Source organism: Streptopelia decaocto (assembly GCF_964273445.1).
Source record: "Streptopelia decaocto genome assembly, chromosome: 5".
In the NCBI taxonomy this organism is placed as follows: Eukaryota; Metazoa; Chordata; class Aves; order Columbiformes; family Columbidae; genus Streptopelia; species Streptopelia decaocto.
The window spans coordinates 62,620,944-62,630,686 of record NC_138659.1 but is presented as its reverse complement, the minus strand read 5'-3'; positions in this window follow the sequence as shown (position 1 = coordinate 62,630,686).

The window sequence follows — 9,743 nt, the reverse complement described above, 5'->3', positions numbered from 1 at the left end:
TAGAATATTGGTTGTTATTTAGGTAATCTCCTTAGCCCTGTTGCTAGCTTCTCAGTCTTTGCTATTCAATCTGCTTACTCAACCATCTTTTATACTGTGACAGCTACACCCTCACGTAATAATACCTTGTTTCTATGCAGTGCATTCACCTTGGTGATTTACCCAGCCTACTCAGAAGCTTACAAACCCAAAAACACTATTTGAATGGGACATTGCCTACCAACTGGTTTTCTAGGCTGTTAGTGGTATGTTTTATGTGATTACGAGATTACCTCAAATATGGCTTCAAAGATCTATAGCAAATGGTATAGATTTGCTATAGATCTATATAGTGAAGAAGAATTTCAGTCCAAAATGAATTTTTCCCATTAAATTGCAGTGATTTGGAAAAGGATTTTCTCAATGAGGCCAGTTTTACAATAGAGAGTTTCCAGATATTTTCCAGCCCTTGAAACTTTTCTAATAGAGGTTCAGTGCCCAGAGTTAAAATGGAGTTAAAACTGAAGTAGTAAATAACCTTTTCATCCAGAAAGCACTTGTGATTGTTGTTCCAGTCATCTTAAGGTGTGTTGGAGTGACCGCCAGTTATGTGGGTTTCTATTGGAGGTTGGAGAAGTCCCTCTCCATTCTTCCTCAGTTTGCATGGCCTGAAGCTTGGGCTGCAGAGTTTTTTATTCTTTAACAAAGTGTGGGCTGTGGCTCTGTGCTCCGAGGGATCTTGCTGTAGTATTTTAAGAAGCTTTTCTGTTGCTCTTGGGCATTCCCTGGACTCAGTTAATATGGCAATTCCTGCTCATGTCTACCATGCTGGGGTCCTGCTGGGGCTGCAGCGAGTGCTGGGCAGTCTCTGGGCTGTCGCAGGGCTGGTGCAAACAGCACAACATGCTTCTGTGGCAGAGTGGTTAACTTTTGTCTTGCAATATTTGTTTGCTCAATTACTTTTTAAGTTTCCTACTGACCTTCTTTTCCTAAGCCAAACGATTTTTCAAATTTTTTTAAATCACAGACCACTTAAGGGTAGAACTTGTTCAGCCCCTATTCAGTACTGGATATGAATCTTGATGCAGAGACACATCATAGGAAAAATATAGATCTATTGCTGATTGCATAAGGGTTACTTAGGTAACACGTGATTCCATATTCTTGCCTCTCTTTGTCCTCTGTTTTTAATAATTGTCTTCTGTTGCATCCTCTAACTGTCCTGCAAGCTATTCAGTTTCAATATGGTCCCTTCCAGTGTGAAAGTCAGGCCAAAAACATTGAAATTTGGTCTTTCATCTAGATGTTCCAGCAATAAAAAGACAGCATTTCTCCTGGTTTTCCCCAATGTTATCTCCCATTGTGTGAACTGGTTTCAGTGGGTGTTCAACTATACTGTGAAGCATTTCTCCTGGTTTTCCCCAAGGTTATCTCCCATTGTATGAACTAGTTTCATGGGTGTTCAACTATACTGTGAAGCTAACAATGATTTGGCAGCACTGGTTGTAAGTCTAATAGCAGCTCCTATGCAACAGCCACCTCAGCAGGCTAATAGTCATCTGGAAATTGCTGGTACTTTTTGGAGCTGGTATGTCAAAACTTTCAGAAGTTTAAATTGAAATTTGAAGGCAGCTTTAGGGGTGGAGAGGAGAGAGAAAAGGGGTTTGGCCATTACATGTCACCACTTGGAGAAGTGATTATCACCAGTATCACCATCCCTGAGAAAAGTAAGCTTTGAACCATGTAGTTGCAGATAAAAATGGAGATAAATCAGGAAATCACTGTTCTTTTTATAATGCCGGAACTGTAAAAAATTAAAATTTACATGCTTCTAAACTGCATTCAGTGGGTGGGTATTTCCCAACATACTCAGTGGTCCTTACTCAGTTGGCTAACTTCGGTTATTAAATCAACAATGACATAAAGCTGTTAAAAGTCAGGCTTACAAGGTTTTCTCAAGGAGAAAGTATCTGGAGTTGAGACTTTGAAGAATATTCCAAATCTAGCAATACCACACATATGGAATTCTCCAAAGTTTGGGCTCTAATCTTTACATTTTGAGTTGCTCCAAATTCTTGAAGAACCCAACTGAAGATCTGGGGAAATGCCTTCATGAATGGATTTACTCTTGGTATGAATTTGTCCTGTAAAACAGAAAATCACAGCTTTTGTGATTTATGCCAGGTTTGGTAATTTAAAAACTGTATGGCAACTGTATTAGATAATAGCCAAAGGTTTCTCTTGGAACTTGATTGTGGTACTGTAAAGTATGAAAACAACAGAGATCTGGGGAGGGACCAATAAAGCCAAACTGATTAGAAATGAAAAGCAGAAGCCAAGGGCAATTGTGATTAGTGAAGACTATAGAACAATTCAGACTTGGATGACAGAATAACTTTTGCCTTCTGTTTTCTGACACAAAATAAAAGACCATCTTCTTGTCACCATCTCTAGGGGATGTTTTTGGCCTTCTGACTGAAATATCCCTGTGTTTGGGAATCATAAACCAGCTAAGCTGCACAATGTCCTTCTTTCACACTTCTGTCAAAATGATGTCCCCTCTACAGAAGTACTTCAAACATCCTGGATCTCTGCTGCGTTCCTCGGAAACTCACCTGAAGCTGCTGTGTAGGATTAGGCAGTTGAATTGTGGAACTCCGTGGAAAAGCAGATCAGTCAATGTCACTGTTGCTGCTAAGCTCAGATAAAACACAACAGATCCCACCCTTCACCTGGAAAATGTCAAGTACATATCGTTTGCTGCTAGAGGTAAGTTTCAGTTTTAATACAGTTTTCCTTTGTCTTTTGAATCTGCTGGTGTTATTCTTGCAAAGTGTTGGCAGGAATGCATTAAGCAAAAATAAGTACAAATCAGCTTGGCTTTACCAGAATTTTACTCCTAACCTTTCTTACCTAGGAAGGTAAGAAAGTGCTGTGCTGAGGTAAGAAAGGAATACAATGCATAACACTACTCTCTGATTCTATGGGATATAGAAATGGAATAGTGTTGCAAGTGGTGATTATTAGTGCATATTTGGGGTTTAATAGTAAATACATGCTTCCAAGTTTGGCTATTATTCAAGTGTGTAGTTAACACTTGGTCAAAGGGATATGTGTGGTTCCCAAAGACAATAGCATTTCCAAAACTGTGTGGAATCTATCCTTACCGTTAGCTGTTTAAAGGATGATTTGTGTTTTCTACTAGCTCCTGCAGAAAGTGTGTGAAGTTTTTTAAACAGGAAATGTTCCTCTCTGTGCTAGAATGTACCTCAGGTACTGTGCTGTAACTGAACATTGAAAACTGCTGTTGTGACTAATACTGCAACTGTCTTCTTCACAGTTTATTTTATGGTAACCATTATGTAACACGCTTCAGTAGTGTAGTGCAAGTCAGAACACCTAGAAAGGATTATTGCATGCCTGACACTGACACAGAGACAAATGACTTCTCTATCTAGAATAACCAGTGGCTTTAAAATGCAACTCATCCACACAGAGAAAAACTCTGAATCTAAATGGTTATCTGATCCAGTTGTTGGACTGTTTCTAATCAGGATGTCTGTACGCAGGACCATTTCATAGCAGTTTGCATCTGAGCTCTGTAGGAATCTGCTGTGGGCATCTGGCAAGTACATGATTTGTGGAAGCTGTGATCACTGAAGGTCTTACGTAGTTTCCAAACTCATTATTATGTCATTTTATATATATATATATATATATATTCTGTCTTGTTACCTTAGAAAGACATAGAATTCTATATTGCAGCAAGCACAGGCCATTGAGTCTAGCTAGGTAAATTACACACAAATAAATGATCTTTTGACAGACTTCTTGCTGGCATTGTACTTGGCCCCAAGACCATGCTGATAGCATGTGCTGCTTTCCCCTTTGCTTGGTGCATCCTAACTGTGCGGGAAGAGGACTTTGGTCTACTTACTATAGATTAAGTATTTTGCTCTTACCTGGGGGAGGGGAGGAAAAAAGTGTTCCGTATGACACTAGGAATATAATAGACTCTGACCTAAATCACTGCCACGTGTGACATTATGGTCCTTATGGCTCCCTTCCAACTTGAGATATTCTATGATTCCATGTCACTGCACATTCAGTACTTCAACTGGACAGTGCAAATCAGAACTGCACCTTTCTGTCCTTCAAGATCTGCAGAAGAAGTGACACAAGTCAGAAAATACATGTAAAAGCAAAAGACCTGAAAGAAGGTAGAAAACTGTCCTCCTCCACCTGATTAGAGGCAGGTCAGAGTGAATCAATGGAAGAGGAGTAGGCAGAAAACACATTTTATTAATTGCCACAATGGTGGGGGTTTGTGGTAGATGCTGGAGCTGGGCCCATGAGGAGTGTTGGGTGAGGTGTGCTGGGCTGCTGGTTGCCGGAGCAGAGCAGGAACGGAGCCGGCACCTTCCCCATGGCTTTCTGGGACACATGGTTCTGCTGCCAACTGTGACTCACCTGTTTGTGCAGGGCTCAAACCACCCCTGCTTATCACCACCAGGTAATGCCTGCTGTAATGAGGTGGTCTCCCCACCCACCTGCATTCCCCAGGCACTGCAGTAATAGAAATACAACCTGTACCTGTGTCTCCTCCTGGGGAAAGCTCTGGGGACAGCAGGTACTCCTGGGCTCTCAGGTGCTGGACCTTGATAGAAATTGTTGCTAATTCTGGGCATGAAAACTGAGATGTTTTCTCCAAGCAGTGGTGATGAGGGGAACTTTGTTCTTGTTACTGTTGCTTTTCCCAACTGGAGAATTCTAACTTTTTCAGAAACTTGGAAAAGAACAGGGAATGGACTTTTTGTATTTGTGAAAAGTCCCACTATTTTGAAAAAGGGAGAAATACCCTCTTCCACTTTAAAAAAACTGGGAAAATGCTCTTGTGTAACTGGAAGCTACCAAATTCCAATATATTGATGGAGCTCTGGGCTTTTAACACATTGCCAGAAAAAAAAAAAAAAAAAGGTGCTTTAATAACTATTTTACACATTTTTAGTAATATATTTATTACAGAAAATGAGTTCTTCACAAAAGGAGAGGGGAGAGAAGATGAGAGGATGAATGAGGCTGTTCCCTGTTGTCTTTAGTTCTCACTGAAGTTTTATTTGCAGAAGTTTCTGTGCTGGTTTATGTTGCTGCCCACCATTACTCAAGGAAATGCTTTCCACGGGGATTTTTCTTTCACTTGATAGGTTTGGTTTGGTATTCTAGAAGGAATTATTTTGCTGTACAGCAAAGAGAAGCCTGCGGCTTGCAGTCCTCTTGCAGAAAAAGCAGCCTGTCCTTGTTTTACCTCCAGGCAATTTACTTTTGGGACTATTAATGGGTATAATATTGGTGGCAGTTTCCAGCTGCCATAAAGCACTTAATTTTCAGTCACCATGAGATCTTTAACCAATCATCAGCCAACTGATGCTCAGCAAGCAATATGTGTTTATCTACTCAATTACAGGCTGGTGGGATTTCCAGGGACACATACGTGGTTAAATTCTGCACCTCAGAGTTTGCTATGTGGTGACAAACTCAATTTGCGTAATATCAGTACTAATCAGTAGCTTTGTTTGTTCTGTGACAAACTGGAAGGGAAATGACTGTATGTGCTTCTTCACTTCCCCTTCACCCTTGGAACCATTGTTTTAATCTGCAGCTCTTCAGTTGTCCATCAATTATGTTAGAAGTTAAACAGATCTGCTAAATGGGAGACTTTGTCTAACAGTGGAAGGTCAGCAGCAATGCAGCAAGTCTAACTTTATTACATACTTTTTGGTCAATAAGAGAAAACTAACAAATAAACTCATACCTTAAAGTTCTCAAAACCCAGCAGTGATCTGACCTTAATTGCCAGCCTTTTCCAGGGGATTGATTGGATTAAATGTAGGAGCTACTAACTGCATGTCAGAGGAGGGGCATAATTTCTGGGTTTTTGAGACCATCTTCCTGGAAGATGCACTGAGAACAGCAGTGTTCTCCAAGCCTACGAGCATGTGCTCCTCATCACCCTTGTTTCTTCTTGGGAATATTGTAAGTATTTCTATTTTTTTGGAAGAGGGCTACGAAAGTCTTGAAGGGACAGTGCTTTCACAGCTCCCTTTCTTCAGAGGAAGAGGTTTGACATTGTGCTCCCTGACTACAGCTCTTGCCTAATATGATATTCTAATATGATATTATGCCTTCTCCTTTTCCCAGTCTGTGATTTTCCTAGATTTGTGTACCTGAATAAGTTTGTCTAAACCCAAGTGCTGAGGTACCTGTGTGTGGTCAGTCCACTGGGATTAAGGAATCCCAAACTCCTTGCAAGAGTGACACAGGACATTTCCAGGCATGTTTTTGTTCCTTCCTACTTAAAGAATGATAATAGCTATTTCTAGATATGGATTGTCAATTAATTATTATGGTCTGGAATCACAGCTGCATTTGGGACAAAGTTGAAATGTATTTATTGAAAATGAAAGGTACTTTCAGCTGAAAGTCATTTGGCACATACCAAACCCAGGCAGCATCTCAAGACTGCTGCATTTTTTTTGCACTTTGCTTTAGGTTTATTGGTTAAGGTATGTTCTTACTTGGTTTACCTGTATGATGCAGTCTTGCTGCATACCATGTCTGTAAAGGAAATGTTAAATCATGGGGCTGTGTCTTTTTTTTTTTTTTTAAAAATCACATGATGGGAAGATTGAGATCAAGAAGCACTTACTGTGCTGAAACTTACTGAAACTGCATTGAAATCTATTTGTAAGGTAAGCATTCAGTGAGGTGATTTCCGTGGTTGTACACTACTGGAGTTAACAAACAGGCTGCTTCCCATCATAGGTTGTAGCTGGAGGGGTGGCTGCAGGACTTGGGAGCATATACCAACTACAGCTGTATTTTGAAGTGGTAGCTAAATGTACTGTTTTAACTATCGCTACATGAGGCTGAGATCAGTACCTCCAAATCAGATCCAGGCAGTTCTGACAAAATAACCTGGTGACCTTAAACACTTCTCAGAATATCCTTTTGTTTTGCCTTTTATATCCAGGTCATGATGAGATTGTTGCATAAGGGAGAGGTACTGCTGGAGGGTAGGCAGGCAGGGAAAGGTAAGGTGCAATGATTTTATAACCTGACCAGCTGCAGCAGCATCACTGATTACTGGCTCAGTGCCAGTCCTGTGTGGTTTGGACAGTTCATCAGCCAAAATGCAGGCTGGACCCTACCTGGCATTCTAGGAAAGTGATATTTTTTTAATGTCTGTTTTCCCTCCCTCTGCTAATAATCAAAGGAAGTTCGAAAGAGATCTGTCTCTCCTGGGTCTTTTCCATTGAATTATAAACCTTGCTGGAAGACTCTCAGCAAGTCTACAGTAGGTAATGAAGGGTGTCCTCATTTAGTCCAAAACAGGGAATAGGAGTGTAGATGTCATGCCCTGACCAAGCTCATTAGCCTAGTTGCTCTGGAGAAAGAAAACACATCTAGAAAGGCTGTTGAGCACAAGGGAGTGATGTGGCATAAGAACAGGAGCAGTACATCCCAGGCAGGCTGCTTTTGGTGCTCACCTCCCTCGGAATACACTTTGTTTCTTTTGAATATGCACAAGCACAATGCACCTTTGAAAAGTGATGTAGATACTCCACCATCTCTCCCAAGTCCCACTAATATCCCCTTATGTTCCTAAGGACCAGCAAACCAGCCAGTATAAGGTTCAGAAAAGCAAGCCTTCTGAAATCTGCTTTAATGCCTTCTCTGGCCAGTGCTGGGAGCACAAATGCCTCAGCCCTACCACCACCAGTAGATACCACAAAGTCTTTCTCACAAGAGGATGTCAGTTGGGTTTAGCTGTCCCAGCTGTGTCTCCTCCCAACCTTTTGTGCACTCCCTGCCTTCTCATTGCCAGGCCAGCATGAGAAGCTGAAAAGTCCTTGACTGCTTAGCAACAACTAAAACATCAACGTGTTATCAACTTAATTCGCATACTAAATCCAAAACACAGCGCTACACCAGCTACTAGGAAGAAAATGAACTCTACCTCAGCCAAACTGGGACATATTTGTAGCTTGTCTCCCACTTTCTGAAATTTCAGTGGGGAAGAAAACATTCAATTTTTAATAACTTGTGGTGTTGATCTTTAGATGACAGAGCAGTTTGGTGTATGTCCCCTGCCATTTGTAAAATAAATTGAAAATGAAAGAAAAAATACAGTAGAAATGGATTCTTCAATAGCTGTCTGTATCTGCCTGCAGTCTAACAAAATGAATTTCTTCCATCAGCTGGTTAGATGGCTTTCCTCCTAAAGACTGGTGAGGAAAACATTGCTCTTTTCAAAAATAACGATGACTTTATACATGTAAATTAACAGAAGTTTGTGGTGTGTACAGTCACATTAAAAGAAAAGGGGAGGGGAGGAAGAGGAGTATGTATGTGTGTGAAGTCAGAACTAAGACTTAGAAGGATTAAGCCTTAAGTTGTAGTGTCTTCCGGAGTTGATCACCAAAATAAGGTTGAACCCAGCCTGAGTAATTAGGAGCCCTGAAATTCAGGGCATGAACATGTGTGAGCAAATTTAAAATCAGCCCAGAGATAAGATCAGTCTTATAGAAGATGTCGCCTGGTTCAGCTCCACAATCACCACCAGGCAATCCTTCAGGCTAATTTTCAGAGGTTTTAAGCCTCTCTGGGAAAGCCAGGGTGAGGACGGCAGCACGGGCAGAGCCCAGGTAACACCACACCTCGCAGACTCCCCAAGCACTGATCAAACCAGTTTCATGGTTGCTCTCTGCTGCCAGAATGGTGCAAATATGCTGAAGTGCTGCCAAAGATGGCATGACAGAGAAGCAAGCTGGCAGTGTGCTGCTGCACTAATCCCATTTTGCAGCAAAAACGCCTCGGTTTGCTTCCCTCTACCTAAAAATAATTGCTAAAGGAAAATCTTAATCCTGATATTTTTATAAATTGTACAATGTTAAGAAATGCCAGCAACTGGGCAGCCTCATAGTAAATTGTGCCCAACCTTCAGATGGCAATTACAAAGGAATGAGGATCTTATTTCACTCTTGAGATGGAAACCTGGGCTTGGTGCCTGAGTTACAGTGCCCTGGGGCACAGTGCTGCTTTTAGTATCTGACCACAGGTAAAGAGCTGCAATGGCAGAACTATAGCAAAAGAATTGTCATCCTGTCATTGATCAGACATGGTGTCTAACCTGGTTCTTCCTCTGTGGTTACCTGAACCAGTTTGCTCTTGTTTTGTGGTCGGTTCTGGTTGTTAGGGTGTAAAGTTCATGTTTTCTAGAGCCTCTCCTCATTAGTGTTCCATTTTTTCTTCTTTTTTTTTTTTTTTTTTTTTCTTTTGTTATCTATCTTAGGCTAAAGGACCTTAAATTTAAAGCTATTCCTAGGAAATGTTTCCAGCAGTCTGTTGACAAAAGCTGTTTCCAAACTGTTTTTAACTACCTGCTTTCAAAGCACAAAAACAAGAGCAGACTTAGCATTCTTTCATTTACATTTCATCTTTTCAATCCCTATTGCATCTAAATGTTATGCAGAAATATTTTTTCACTGTATCTGCCATTTGACATAAATATTTGTAAGTGCCTTGCTATGAAGGGAGATGGTTAGGAACATGAGAACAGATATATTTGATTTTCAAGATGCTAAAAAGTTAAGATAACAAATATTATAAAAATATAAATCATTTCAGGAAGGCACTGAATTATTTCCTGCTATACCCTTCTTAGCATTTGAGTTTCCTACTTGTTCTTTTTATTCTGTTTGTAC